The sequence below is a fragment of the Micrasema longulum genome, unplaced genomic scaffold, assembly GCF_059751315.1.
Source record: "Micrasema longulum isolate JH-2025_06_02 unplaced genomic scaffold, ASM5975131v1 h1tg001050l, whole genome shotgun sequence".
NCBI classification, from domain to species: domain Eukaryota; kingdom Metazoa; phylum Arthropoda; class Insecta; order Trichoptera; family Brachycentridae; genus Micrasema; species Micrasema longulum.
In genome coordinates, this window is record NW_028278238.1 from 192,886 (window position 1) to 208,354 (window position 15,469).

Genomic DNA, 15,469 nt, shown 5'->3' on the forward strand with positions numbered 1-15,469 from the left:
TAACATATTTTAGTTTTTGCATAGGCCTCATGCATTTTTTTTCCTTTTTTTGGAACAAAGTTTTAAAAAGATTTTAAAAAAAGACTCGATAATGTCACCACTTTGATAATTAAATTGTTGATATGAATTGTCCATGTTAATTGTCTATTTTTAGTCCTAAGTATTTAATATGTAAAATTTTAGTTAGTCATTCATTATTTATGTAAGCATCTGCTTTATGACTTTTTTTCTAGATTGAAAATGGATAATATTGCATTTTTTTTCATTAAGTGTGAGTAAGTTTGTGTTTGTCCATTTAGTCAACAAAGTAATGACTTCGTTTATGTCATTGTTTCTTTTTAAATTACGTACGTCTTGGTACGTATAGTACGTACGTTCGTAATGTATATGTTAATTTTAAATAAATGAATTGAAAATATCTATTTTAAAAGATGTTTTCACACTAGAATATTTCATAGTCCCTAGACTGGCACTTACTGGACTCCGATGAGCTTGGTAAGTATAGCGCTGACCGTCCAAAAAACAAAAATATAATTTTTACGTCGAGTTTTGTTGATTTATATGAGTACAAATAATGTCTATTGGAAGTAATGGGTCGTATTCCTGTTCCGCGTTGTGTCGTAATCCCGTAATCCGGAGGAGGGCGCCCGCTGCTACACAATGCCTAACATGGGGGCCTTATGCTGGAAATATATGACATTTTGTCACCCACTCGACTATTATCGAGCGGTCATCTCGATTGGTTTGCATAGTGGAAAGAGTTTTGCGCATAGTTAAAGCCACAGACTGGGAGATGGAATAAAAATTGATTTCTTGTCACGCAAAAGGGTCGGTCATGGTCTCCCATAAACAGAAATCAAAGACAATTGCGGTTTTGCTTTTAACCTCCCAAATAAATCAAATAAAATTATTCTTCGAGGTTTGAACTGTCAGTAGGGTCGCAGTGAGTCACATCTTGCTGGAGGATGTGACTCTATAAAATGCTGCGAACGCCTAGTTGCATTCCACCAGCAAAACTACTGACTAGTCCAACTCGTTAGCGTCCACGTCGTGAACCCTGGGCAATAGGATCACACGCATAACGGTGTGATCACAGCAAATAACAAGAGGATGAAAGGCAAGTTTTTGGTGCCTCAAAACCTAAACCAACCAGCTAAGGGAAGGTAACCCCGACAGAAAATTCACCAGAGAAGGCAACGGGAAACCACTCAGGTCATCTTTTCCCAGGAATCACTACGTCGAGTACATCAATAAGCAGTCGTCCTGGCTGCGAAAGGTAAAATTAGCGCAGGACAGATACATGTGCTTTCGTTGTAGTGATCGCCAACGTCGGGGGGACCCGGCAAGGCACTAGAAGAAGAAAAAGAAAATAATCTTAAAGCCATGTTGTTATATTTGTTCCACGTTTGTCAATAAACCAACATCATAACATTTATCAGTATTGACAATTTTAACTAAAAATACAATAAAAATACTCGTCATTTTAACATGAATAGTAAAATGAATAGGAACTAGAATCCCAACCGTCCATGCGCTCTGTAGCTACAAGACGTGTTGGGATATTTATTTATTTTACAGTGCCCTTGAGGTGATTTTTACAAAAATCGCGCTATATAAATTATCCAAACATTATTATTATTATTATTATGAATAGCCAGTATTTTACATGAAGGATGTTTCACAGCTGAAGTACGATGTCGCAATTGATTATCAATGTCGAATGCATATTGGGGTCATCAATCATCATCAATCCCTTTCCACACCCAATGGCGCATAGGATACTGCATTGATACGCCAATTGCATTATATCTTGATCATTTTTGTCTCATAAAGGTAAGATGATCAGTCTTGCGCTTCAGGTGCCAGTCCAGGGACTGTGAAATATTCTAATGTAAAAACACAGTTTCAAGTAAATATTTCGTGTCAACCATGTAAGGAATCGAACCCGAAACCTATTGCATGGTAGGTAAACGAGCTGACCATTACACCACGAGGCTGACTACAAAAAATTGACTTAAATAGTACAAATGTTATAATATAGAAATGTACAAATATTAACTTATATCTTGTTATCAGTAAACTATATTCAAATTATCAACATTTATTAACTATATACGAGTACCTTTATGCACTTGAAACTTACACAATCACTGAACCACATTCCAATCACCGAAACAGCATATTATCCTATCAAAGCTTGACAAATTTGAAGAAAATATACCAGATTGCAGGACGAAGCTCCAAGAATAATGCCGAGAAAAAAAACATAAACTACACAAGGATAAAGGCGATAAAATTAGTACAATAAAATAATATATTTAAGGATACTACCAATTGCAGTACCCATCATTCTTCCTTTTAGGTATGCTCGGTATCAGAAGAAGCATTGCCTTGCTTATGCCTTCACTTTTAAACTTCTGAACTCGTTAATTTACAATCCCAACATTTTAGACCTTATAAAAATTATATGCACCGACCAACTATTGCATGGTAGGCAAACGGCACGAGGTCGACAATGTTGGGGTACACGAGATAAAACCGTCTGGTTTTTGATCGACTTTTTTTTTTATTTTTTAATATTATTATTTTTTAAAAAAAGAAATATTTGCGTTTTTATAATTTACGCAAATATTTAATTTTGTGGGCCATTTTCAACGAGTTGTAAATAACTCACTACTAGAAAATGGAAATCAAGTTGGGGTAGAGTGGGATTCGAACCACGGACCTTTGATCCGTGAGTCCGAGACACTAGCCACGGGACCACAACCCGACACAACCTTAATTCGCATGGATAGTTCCAGAATACAGTCTCTCGTCAATTTACGGAAGGCGCATACGATTCTACAGACGAATGAGTCTAGCATAAGGCTCCACTCTCTGCTCTACTCAGATCTGAATTCTCTCTGTATCTCTCTGTTAGAGCCAATTTGTCAATTAGTGCCCGCTCCGACTCTAATCACGAGTGGGTCTGTACGTCTGTAGTACTTTATGTATTGCGCACACACTTCGATATTGTGACTTTTGCGCAGGCTAACTTGAGAAATCCGGCTACCTTCGTATTTTCTTAGCGAAGAGCACAATATCACTCCTAGACTCCTCTAGGAGACTCGGTCTCTGAATAACGTGATTTTGCCTATTATTTTTTAAACATTATTTTTTTTCAATATTTGAGTTTGTCCAAATGTTTTTAGACAAAAGACTAGATTTCACCCCCCCGGGAGTCATTAAGATAAACAAATTACAACAGGGATGGAAAATACCTTAGGTAAATAATAAAAACGATAATATTTATTTTTCCAAAAAAAAATATGTATTATAAATTTTACCATCATTATCATTCCCTTTCCGCACCTAATAGTGCAAAGGGCACTAAAATCATCGTTCAAAAATATCGCCATGTGTAACCGTACGTTTAAGTCTTAATAATAAATTTAAATGCGAATAACTCCCTAGGGAGGAAATCCAGCCAGTCTGAAAGCATTTGGACATACTCAAACATTGTTGAATTAACTACCTGGTAAAAAAAGAATTATCAGAATTGGAAAATTATTTTCAGACGTTGCCTAGTCGGGGATTTGGTTCAGCCGGATGAATCTCACCCACGTGATAAAGGTTTCAGCTCTTTTACTTCACAAAAGCCAACAGATGGAAGAGTTGAGGAAATATGGATGTTCAAACATGGGCAGAATGGTGAATGTTACACAGTGTGTAAAGTGGCCACTTAAACCAACCAGTGACAGGTCATAAGCCCTGTAAATGCCTAGACTTCCATATTCACTTCTCAAAAATGTTTTCCCTCTCCTTTGAAATAAATTTAAATAGAGTTGTTAAAAACTCACTATTAGAAAATGGAAATCAAGAAGGGGTAGAGTGTGGTTGGAGTCTGGCCACGGGACCACAACTCAATTCAATAACCGAGCACAAGAGGTTACCTCTTTTTGATGTTATATTCGTTTTGTTTTCTTTAGGTGTAATTTCGGCTAAGCGTGTATTTTTTTGTAACTTATTAAACGTGTTAAATAAAATAAAATAATTTTTACTAAAACACTGCACATTTATGTACATCAAAAATGAGTTTGTATAAGTTTTGCGAACGCGCCAGCACTAGATAATCGACCCATACATACATGATTAGATCAAATGAGGAAGTATATTTATTAACCGATTTTTTTAATCCATTAATACTCATATATTGAATACATGTTATGAAATTTTTACGTTTAAAAATCGATGCGAAATTCGGGCGAACGCAGAAGCACCTGTGTTTATTTTATTACCATATCATTAGCAACAAACAAAGCAGTAGTTGTCTCTGTCACGCTCATAAGGGCCTTTAAGCGCGAGAGACAGAGATGATGTTTAAAATGCGTATTTCGTGCGATGTCATACCATGCCCTTATCCACAGATCTACACAAGCGCAATGCTTAAATGTATTGTTCGCACCAGCTCTTCCTTACAGACCAGTACGCCTGAGTAAACTCGGGTGGCAATTATGTGAGATAATTCCCACACCCGAGATAACTCGGGCAAACTTTACCTGCGGCAAAGACCACTCCCAAATATGCTCGGGTGAAAATAAATACGATTTATGGTATGTGGAAGCGAGACAAAAGACAGCCGAGAGGATTCAAACGAGGTACCACCCCCCACATATCTCCCAATCCCCGCTCGATGTTCATACCAATTCTCTGGTTAGTACTGCGCAGTGTTTTGAGTAGTGAGGTTGTGTGTTTTTCATTAGAATTACGTGGTTCTTAATATAATCATAGATAATCTTTTACATTTTTAACCTTTTTAAAGACTTTATTCCCTTTTCTGATGAGTAATCTTGACGATTCAGAATTTGCGTCAAAATTGGAAGAAAATGACGTTGAGAATAATTATGAAAGCGATGTGTTTTCTGATAGTTCCAGTAATGAAGATGATAAACCGAGTGTTTGGCGTCGAGTAAATATCGATCAACCTGATGTACCTCCTCCACGATTTCCATTTATTGGTAATCCAGGTTGCACTTTTGATTTAGAAGACGATCAAGATGTACTGCAGTATTTTAGACTATTTATTGACGATGTATTGTTGGATTTGTTGGTTGTGGTAACAAATAAATATGCGGAACAACGACCGAGCACCGCATTTCGTCAATGGAAACCAGTTTCAAGAAATGAAGTAATGATATATTTGACAGTAAATATAATTCAGGGTATTCTCAAACTACCAGAGAATATATATTTGGCCACCAGTGATGTATTTTCATCGTCGAGTGTTCCCAAACTGATGACCAGAAAAAGGTTCTTTGAAATAAAGAAAAATTTACGCTTCTGCAATAATGTTGAATATAATCCAGAATTTCAACCAAGCATAAAACTGCACAAAATTTGGCCAGTCTTTCAAAACCTAAACAAAAAATTTTCAACTCTGTATGTTCCTGAGAAAGACGTCACGATTGATGAGAGCTTAATGCTCTACAAAGGACGATTAGGATGGGTCCAATACATCCCTATAAAAAGAACTCGAGTTGGGGTTAAGTTGTACATGCTTCGCGAGTCCAAATCGGGCTATTTATTTTCTTGCCATATATATACTAGAAAAGAGACAATCATTTTCGAACAATTTAAAACTTTATCCATGACCTGCCAAGTTGTTTTGTCACTGATGGATCCGTTATTGGATAAAGGGTATTGCCTGACTACTGGCAATTTTTACACGTCCCCGGAACTTTCAGGCATCTTGATCGAACACGTTACAGACTCCTATGGTACTCTGCGAATAAACCAAAAAGGCTTACCCCCAGAACTAAGAACCAATAAATTGAAAAAAGGAGAAATAGTTGCTTTTCAGAAAGAAAAGATTATAGTTATGAAGTGGAAAGATAAAGGGGATATATGCTTATTATCAACCGTCCATAACTCTGAAACTATCACCACGCATACAAAAAATAGAGACGGGAATGAAATATTCAAGCCAAAACTTGTCGTTGATTACTACCACACAACGAGGGGAGTATATCGTTTAGACCGACATGTACAAGATTGTGAAATAACACGAAAGAGAGGAAAGAAGTATTACAAAAAAATATTTTACCACCTTTTGGATATAGCACTGTGGAATTCTTTTGTACTCTATAAGAAAAAGGAAGGAAAAATGAATGATTTACAGTATCGAAAAACGCTCATAGCGAAGCTTATAGCGAATTACCTTCCCGACCAAAATGTACAAAAACAAGGTCGGCCATCGAAACAGCCGGGATCACTGAGGCTAACGGAAAGGCACTTTCCCGAAATCATTCCGCCAACCCACAAGAAACAGGCTCCCACGAGGCAGTGTGCTGTCTGCTGCCGGCGCGACGAGAGGGGGAAGAAGATCCGAAGAGAGTCCCGGTACTACTGCGAACCCTGCAATGTAGGCCTCTGTGCGGCTCCATGCTTCAGAATTTACCACACCAAAGAACAATTTTGATGATATACCTAACGTTTTTTTTTTTTAAATGTTTTTTTTTTCTTCTGGTTCTTTGCATTTATAAGGCATTAGTTTATCATGATGAATAAAAATGTTTTTTTTTCTATTGGTTCTTTGCATTTATAAGGCATTAGTTTATCATGATGAATAACATTTTTTTTTTCTTCTGATTCTTTGCATTTATAAAGCATTAGTTTATCATGATGAATAAAAATGTTTTTTTTCTTCTGGTTCTTTGCATTTATAAGGCATTAGTTTATCATGATGAATAAAAATGTTTTTTTTTCTTCTGGTTCTTTGCATTTATAAGGCAATAGTTTATCATGATGAATAAAAATGTTTTTTTTTCTTCTGGTTCTTTGCATTTATAAGGCAATAGTTTATCATGATGAATAAAAATGTTTTTTTCTTCTTCTGATTCTTTGCATTTATAAGGCATTAGTTTATCATGATGAATAAAAATGTTTTTTTTCTTCTGGTTCTTTGCATTTATAAGGCATTAGTTTATCATGATGAATAAAAATGTTTTTTTTTCTTCTGGTTCTTTGCATTTATAAGGCAATAGTTTATCATGATGAATAAAAATGTTTTTTTTTCTTCTGGTTCTTTGCATTTATAAGGCAATAGTTTATCATGATGAATAAAAATGTTTTTTTCTTCTTCTGATTCTTTGCATTTATAAGGCATTAGTTTATCATGATGAATAAAAATGTTTTTTTTTTCTTCTGGTTCTTTGCATTTATAAGGCATTAGTTTATCATGATGAATAAAAATGTTTTTTTTTTCTTCTGATTCTTTGCATTTATAAGACATTAGTTTATCATGATGAATAAAAATGTTTTTTTAAAAATGATTTTGTTTTATTTTTTAACCCACACTATTTATTTTTTCATGTATTTATTAATTCAAAATTACACTCGTTTCAATATTAATGAACTTATTAAGGCTTTTTAGGCTATACCAGTGTCAAGCCATAATAATTAACAATAAAAATACGTAGTAAGATTAATTAGATTAAAGTATAATGACATGTGATGCAATAGAATAACAATCTAGAAAAACAAGGTATAAATAATAAATAATAAAATTCCAAAGAATACAATGCAAAAAAGGTAATCAGATATAAATATTAAAGTATAAATTATACAAATTTCGATTCATACATAATCAAATAAACAAAATAATGATATCATTGAAATTAATAGAAAAAGAACATACGAGTATAATATAAAAACATAGTTAAAAAGGCAATAGATATATGTTTTCTAGAAACTCACTCTATACTATAGTAAGAAATATAAAAAATCGGAGTAATAAATAATATGCCAAATAAGAGTAAGTACTCAATTAAAATTAAATGTCGATTTTTCATTGTTTTATTAAATGTTTTATCAATTAAAATAGTTTTTTTTTAAACTAGTGTAAGACTGATCATCTTACCTTCATGTAACAAAAATGATCAAGATACGCTGGGGTTGGTGTAGGTACCAATACAGTGCCACGCGGAAACTAAATAATGATGATGATGATTATAACACGCGGTAATTAAAATCAATTATCTGGATTAGATTCGTAGCCAATTCTTTTTTTAATTAGATTTATTGGATTAAATAATTGAGTATCGCATGTCATGTCCCATTTCTTTCCAAACGAATTATTTCATGATGAATTAAAGGTAATTAGGAAATAATTGACAAGTTCTTTTAGGGATGTAACAGTCCACATAATGTTTTACAATAATAAAATATTCGCGTATTTTGATAAGTGGAAAAGCTTTTTATGGAAGTCATGGCATTTATAGGGCTTTTGACCTTTGATAAGCTGGTTGGACTGAATGATATATCAAAATTTCTACATGCCGTTTTAACATACTTCAAATATTTTAGCATACCTACAACTTATTTATTGTGTATGGAGATAATTGGTTGAATTCCGTATTAAATTTGGTAAGGTATCCTAAATAAAATACTTTTATTGGATTTATTTATACTCTTGTTTTTTAAATATTTAAGAGTGTATATTGAAACGCGTCACATTATACATTCTAGTATATTTAAAATATATGTATATATGTATATATATATTAAAAGTAGAATTTAATCCAATAAAAATATCTAAACTTGGTGGATCAGAGATTGAAAACATTTTCGGGAAGGAAATAAGGAAGTCTAGGAGTTTACAGGGCTTATGATCTGTTATTGGCTGGTTTTAGAAGCCACTTTACACACTGTGTAACATTTACCATTCTGCCTAAGTTTAAACATCCACATTTCCTCGACTCTTTCGTCTGTTGACTTTATTTAGCTAATGAACTAACATACCCTACCGCCGTCAGAATCTAAAAATTTGATTAAGGGTGACAGACAAATTGACTGTATATACTTAGGTTGCTCTGACGGCGATAAAAAATAAAAATACGCGAAACTTTTTTAAACACAGTTTTTTTGAAAAAAAAAATTCCGTTCATTACAGCTAAAAAAATGAATTGTTTTTGCAATGTGCGGATCTAAAAAGAAGACACAAGACCTTTAAAACAGATCCGGATAAGTGGATGGGGCATTCAATGTTGACTTTTGTGATGTAAAAGAGCTGAAACCTTTTATCATGCGGGTGAGATTTATCCGGCTGAACCAATTCACCTACTAGGCAACGCCTGAAAACAATTTTCAAACCCTGTAAATGCCTCGTGGTGTAATGGTGCGTTTGCCTACCAAGCGAGAGGTCTCGGGTTCGATTCCCGACATGGTTAAAATAAAATATTTATTTAAAATGCTGTTTTCACACCAGAATATTTCATGGTCCCTGGACTGGTACCTGAAGCGTAAGACTGATCATATTATCTTAATGTAAAGAAAATATTATCAAGATACGGTTCGATCGATGTCCCAATGCAGTGCCCTATGTACCATTAGGTGCAAAAAGGGGAAATATGATGATGATGAAATGCCAATACTTCCATATTCCCTTCTCGAAAATATGTTCTCTCTCTTTTGCAACAAGTTTAGATATTAATAACTCCCGAGGAAGGAAATCCAGCCTGTCTGCAAACATTTGGACATACTCTAAACATTGTCATTCCTAATTTTTAATCTGATACCTTCCCAAATTTTAATCTCTTAAACTACAACGATTTTGGAACTTCATTATATTCCTTCACTATTATACAAGGAATTTAGAATAAAGTAAATGTACCGATTATTAGAGATGTACGTTTTGGTTATTTAAAAGAAGTAGCAATAAATAAACCGTTTCATAAATTAAACGGCTTCTGAAACCAATCAGCGAGGGTGAAAAATCTGGAGAAAGCAATTTGCTGAAACAGTTCGAAAAAATTATTTAAACTGTTACTTGTTAAGAAAAACTAGTCAACTAGTGAGAGGTGCAATGAAATTATTGCAAATTAAATTAAATTATTATTTTTATTATTTAACAAATTACAACAAGGATGGAGAATACCTTAAATAAAGGAATATGGCAGTTTACAGGGCTTATGACCTGTCATTTGCTGGTTTAAGTGGCCACTTTACACACTGTAACATTCACCATTCTGCTTATGTTTGAACATCCATATTTCTTCAATTCTTCCATTTGTTGATTTAAGTGAAGTTAAAGAGCTGAAACCTTTATTTTTGTGAAGAGATTCATCTGACTGAATTATTTCAAATACTAGGCAACGCCTGAAAACAATTTTTCAATTTTTAAACTTCTTCTTGGACCAGTTGGTTTCATTACAATATTTGAGTTTGTCCAAATGTTCGTAGACAAAAGACTGGATTTCACCCCCTCGGGAGTCATTAAGATTAACAAATTACAACAGGGATGGAGAATATTTGGGATGGAAATTATTATTTGTTATTTGAGCAGTTAGATTGTAAAGAAAATTGAATTTTTTTATTGAATATAATGAAAAAATAATGTAAAATTTATATCTGAAGCACTAGGTTTGTGGTCATTTGTTTTATTGAAAAATGTATGGTTTGCGAAACTGATGAAAGACACTAGTATTAATGAAGAATTTCAGGATAGGGGTGGGCACTTTGATACCTACTATTTACTCAAAATGTTGTGAAGACAGAAACAACTTTTATCTTTAAATAAGTATCAATGTGAAAATTTTTCTATGTAATTGCAATATAAAATAAATTATATTATCAACATTGTTATAATACAGGCACATCATTAATGGAATAAGTTTAACTATTTTAGCAAGCCTTATCTCCCAATTAAAAAACAGCTGTTATTTTTTTTATTTTAACATAATATGAACGTATCTTTTAAAACATATTTATGGTTTTTTAGTACAAAATTTTGACCAATTTCTTCTTTGGACCAGTCTGTTTTTTGATTGGCTGGAAGATATTGCTTTTAGCAATAAGTCTACCAAAATACTTATTCTTTGTACTTGAAGTTTTAAATAAACAAATTTCGTATTTTTAATTAAACTTACATAGTATTAACAAACAATGACATAAAAAAAGATCTAGCTGTGTTGACTAAATTGACAAACACAAACTTACGTACACTTAATGAAAAAAAAGCAATATTATCCATTTTGAATCTAGAAAAAAATGTCATAAAGTAGATACTTACATAAATAATGAACGACTTACTGAAATTGAACATGTTAAATACTTAGGACTAATAATAGACAGACAATTAATATGGACAATTCATATCAACAATTTAATTAGCAAAGTGGCGACATTATCGAGTCTTTTTTTTTAAATCAAAAACTTTGTTCCAAAAACGGAAAAAATTCTAATGCATGAAGTCTATGTAAAAACTAAAATATGTTATACGCAACTACTATGGGGAGCAGGATATCAAAATGACATTAAAGTTAGTATATTTATGACCTTCCCTATCTAACTGCAACTAGAGAACTTTTTAAACAAACTAAGCAATTAAATATAACTGAACTCTTTCAACTAGAATCATGAAAATTTATCCATAAATTAGCCATTGATGTAATTGTAGACGAAGAACTTAAACTTGTAAAAAATTGTAGTCAACTTGGACATAATACGAGAATATCAGACAAATAACATATACAACTTTCTAAAACGAAAAAAGGACAATCGAGACTTATGAACCAGGGACTGAAATCATACAATAAACTACCAGACAAAACTAAACAAAAGACTCATACAAATTTTTCAAAAGATGTAAAAAATATTATTTTGAACAACAGAGCATGAATGAAAAATGTTTATATTATTTTTGTAAAATGAATGATATAATCTGTAAGGGTTTATAAATAAATTTTAAAATTTAAAAAAAACTATTGAATATTATTTAAAGGTGATAAAAAAATACAGAAAAGTAAAGAAAAGCAATGAAAATCATCTTAGCTTCGAACCACTACGCACTGTTTTGTATCTACTATTTGGTACAGTTTTCTTTATTTCAAATTATCTCTTTAATATTAAACAACAGATGGCAGTAAAACCTGTTTCTAATTTTCAAACGTTTCCCTCATTTTTTCTTTGCTAGTTACGGTTACTGTTTTTTTCATTTACGATTAAAATATTAAAGAACGTACACCCGACAAGTTTTATTTTTAATTCGGAATTTTAAATATTGTATTTGTTTAAACAATTACAAGTCAAATCCGAAAATTTAAGCGCGGTAGGTAGCGAAATATCCACGCACATTAATTGTTGTTTTAGTATAATAAATGTAATATAATTTGTGTACATTGATCACCATACTCTAGCACTTAGATAAATATTATATCCTCTTTATTATATCATAGAAGTGGTTAAAGGTTGATTATGCAACAAGGAAAAGTCCATTTTAATTCAGAAGAGAAAAATAAGTTTAATTTGGGTAATGTTTAGTGTTATTGATCAAATAATTACGTAATTTAAACTGAAAATACTTATTCATAATTGGGTCACAGAACCTATGTTTAACGTTAGTGGATGGGATGTTGAATTAAATTGATTGCCTAAAAAGTTCGTCACGAATCATTTTAAATAATTCATAGCTTAATTTTCGTTACTTCCTTTACGGTCGAAGATAATGTCTTTTCTCAAAAGGTTCGAATCAGTATACAATACATATTACAAGTCTTCTTTTTCTTATCTTCGTATTGAAAGTTCAATGCAATTAGATGAATTAAAGTGTATTGTAGTTACATTATTCCATGTCCGCTCCATAGTTGGAGCATATGGTGCAAAAACTGCTTTAGTGTCGTAATCCAGGGAGAAAATATGGAAATAAATTCATATTAAGAAAAATCAGACCGCTTTTCTTCTTCAAGCGTTTTGCATTTTGGTAAAGCGCCAAGATTCGCATCCATATATTCGTAGGAGTACTGGCATTGTACACGAGTTAAATAATCGAATATAAAATTCAAATTAGGTATATTTTATTTTAAATATTCACTCACTATTAAAACATTTAAATTAAGGTGTGGTAGAGTGGGGTTCGAACCTCGGACTTCTGATCCGTGAGTCTGTAACAGCAACGGGACCACAAACCGATTCAAATCAAGCATTTTACACAACATTAATGGAATCAAGTAAAAAAAGTAGCGAAAACAATTGATGAAATATAATAAATAGATAATAATGTTTACATAATATATTAAATAAATTACTGCTTTGCGGGATGTTTTAATTAAAATATGTTAAAACAGCCAAAAATAAAAGATTACTTAATCCGGCTATTTCACTTCTTTCGCTATTATTTTTTAGATTCAGGACACAATATTTTTTCTACTTTTGCTATTACTGTATTTTTAAAGCGCAATGAGGAAGCTCAGTTTTTTTTTTATTTTGAGCCAAATTTAAAAAAATATTTTTTTAACATGTATTTTCAAATTTTGTAATTTTGAAATTACTCCGTCACTGGTTCTCGTCAATGAGTTGTCCTGACATTTAAACGTTGAAAAAAAATGTGTTTCCGGAAATCTATCACAATGGCACAGATGATTGTTTGATTGACTAGAACTTGTGACGTCGTTCAAAGCAGTTCATTTTTATTAAAACCATTTTTTTTCATACGTTTTCGAGAAACTTCGCCGTGTAATTAAATGCTCTATTTTTTAGCGTGTGAGAAGGCATTCTTTATATTCATTTTCCCGTAGCATTGAACTTCCTCATTAGTGAGGAATCTCGTCACCAGCAAAAATTCCGAATTACAAAGACCCACCTTCGCATTTGAACGCAAAAACAATTCGAATGTTAAAAAAAAAACCTGATTCACAATTCGGCCTAAATCCGCGATTTTTTCACAAACATCTCATCAATGTCTCGCCGTTAATCTACCCAATACTGTTAATTGATTCCCGTTTAAAAAGTGCCACATGCAACTTTTTCTACACATTTCAGTTTTGCATGGTTGATTCTTATCGCTCGCGGTCTGGAAAAAAAACAGTTATCAACGACACTTTATAAAGAGGTAGGTTTTGAGTGATTTATGCGAAAATACTGTCCAGGGGATTAGGTTGGACTTTTGCTGATTTTGATTCATTCGACTGCTTTTGAGGGTATGCACGTGGCGTATGGTTTCTCACCGTGACGAATAGTCGTCTGAGGAAGTGAGGTCATCCTCGGTACACGCGAACTCAGCCGGTGCAAACTGAGTGCGCGCGCACCCAGATGCTGATGCCAACAAACTAAATACAGGGATGGGAGACGAAACTAATTTATTGAGCGAAAATGAAATATATTTTTTTTTTTTAGGAAATCCAAGAACATAAATAACTGTGTTTCTAAACCAGCCAATGACGTATTTTCTTATCTCTAATGTAATATAAGGAGAATTATTGTGTTTGCAAATGAATACGCAAATCATATAGATACATTTAATATAACACTTTTGAATTTTAAAGGCAGTGTATCAATTTATTATTTCCAAATTTAAATACTTAAATAATACTGTGTTGTTTTAAAGTGTATACCTTTTATTAACTTATATCTGTATTCTTAATTTTTTTTTTCTAACTTCTTTTAATTTTATGACTTTTTTTATATAACCGATAGGAAAAAATGAGCTTCTGTTCTCTCAACTGGAATAAATGTATGTATGTACTATTTGTAAGATTAGTTTATATTTATTTTTTATTTTCTTATTATTATTACTTTATTATTAAAGCAACCAAGTTCTCAAAATAATTTCGTTTAAACAACAACAACAAACCATCACGCTGTTTCCCCGTAGGGGTAGGCAGAGAGTATAGAATAATCTATCACTCAATCTTTGCATACAGACCTCGCTTCCTCTACATTCATACATCTTCCCATGCTCGCACGCTGATTATTCCTACTTTTGACATGTCCATCTTCAAGTATTTGATGGACTTGATCGTGCCATGTCTTTCTCGGTCTTTGTTTAAAAAATATTTTATAAAGTACATGTATTTTTTAATTTTTTTAATGACAAGTTATAAGCCCTGTAAACGCTTATTTTCGTAGAATGCTCTCCTTTATATTATAATATTTTAATTATAAAATACGTATTTTGTATAAAAATAAGATTAGTCGATTTTGCTGTTTAAAAATTAAAATTATTGTTCCTCGCCTACATAAAAAAGAGCCGGGTTGTGGTCCCGTGGCTAGTGTTGCGGACTCACCGATCGGTGGTCCAAAGCTCGAACCCCCCACTCTACCCTAACTTGATTTCCATTTTCTAATAGTGAGTTATTTATAACTCGTTAAAAATGGCCTCCAAAATTTAAATATTCTGGTGAATTATAAGAACGCTATAAATTTTTTTTTAAAAGAGTTTACATACACATAAATTTAAAATCAATAAAAATACATATGTACTTATTTTGGTATTAAATTATATGTAAATTAAATGTTAGTAAGATCTTAAGAACTGACAAAATAAAGTGTAAAAATTATATAACTCGGAGTATAAATATCTTCATTATCATCATCATCAATCTATCTCAATATGCACCCTAGTTGGAGCATATCGTGTCCACGAAGATCCTCCTGGCATCTCTGTCAGCTGCCAGCTCCCGTGTATCCTCCCAAGTCAGGTTCACCTCCCATATTT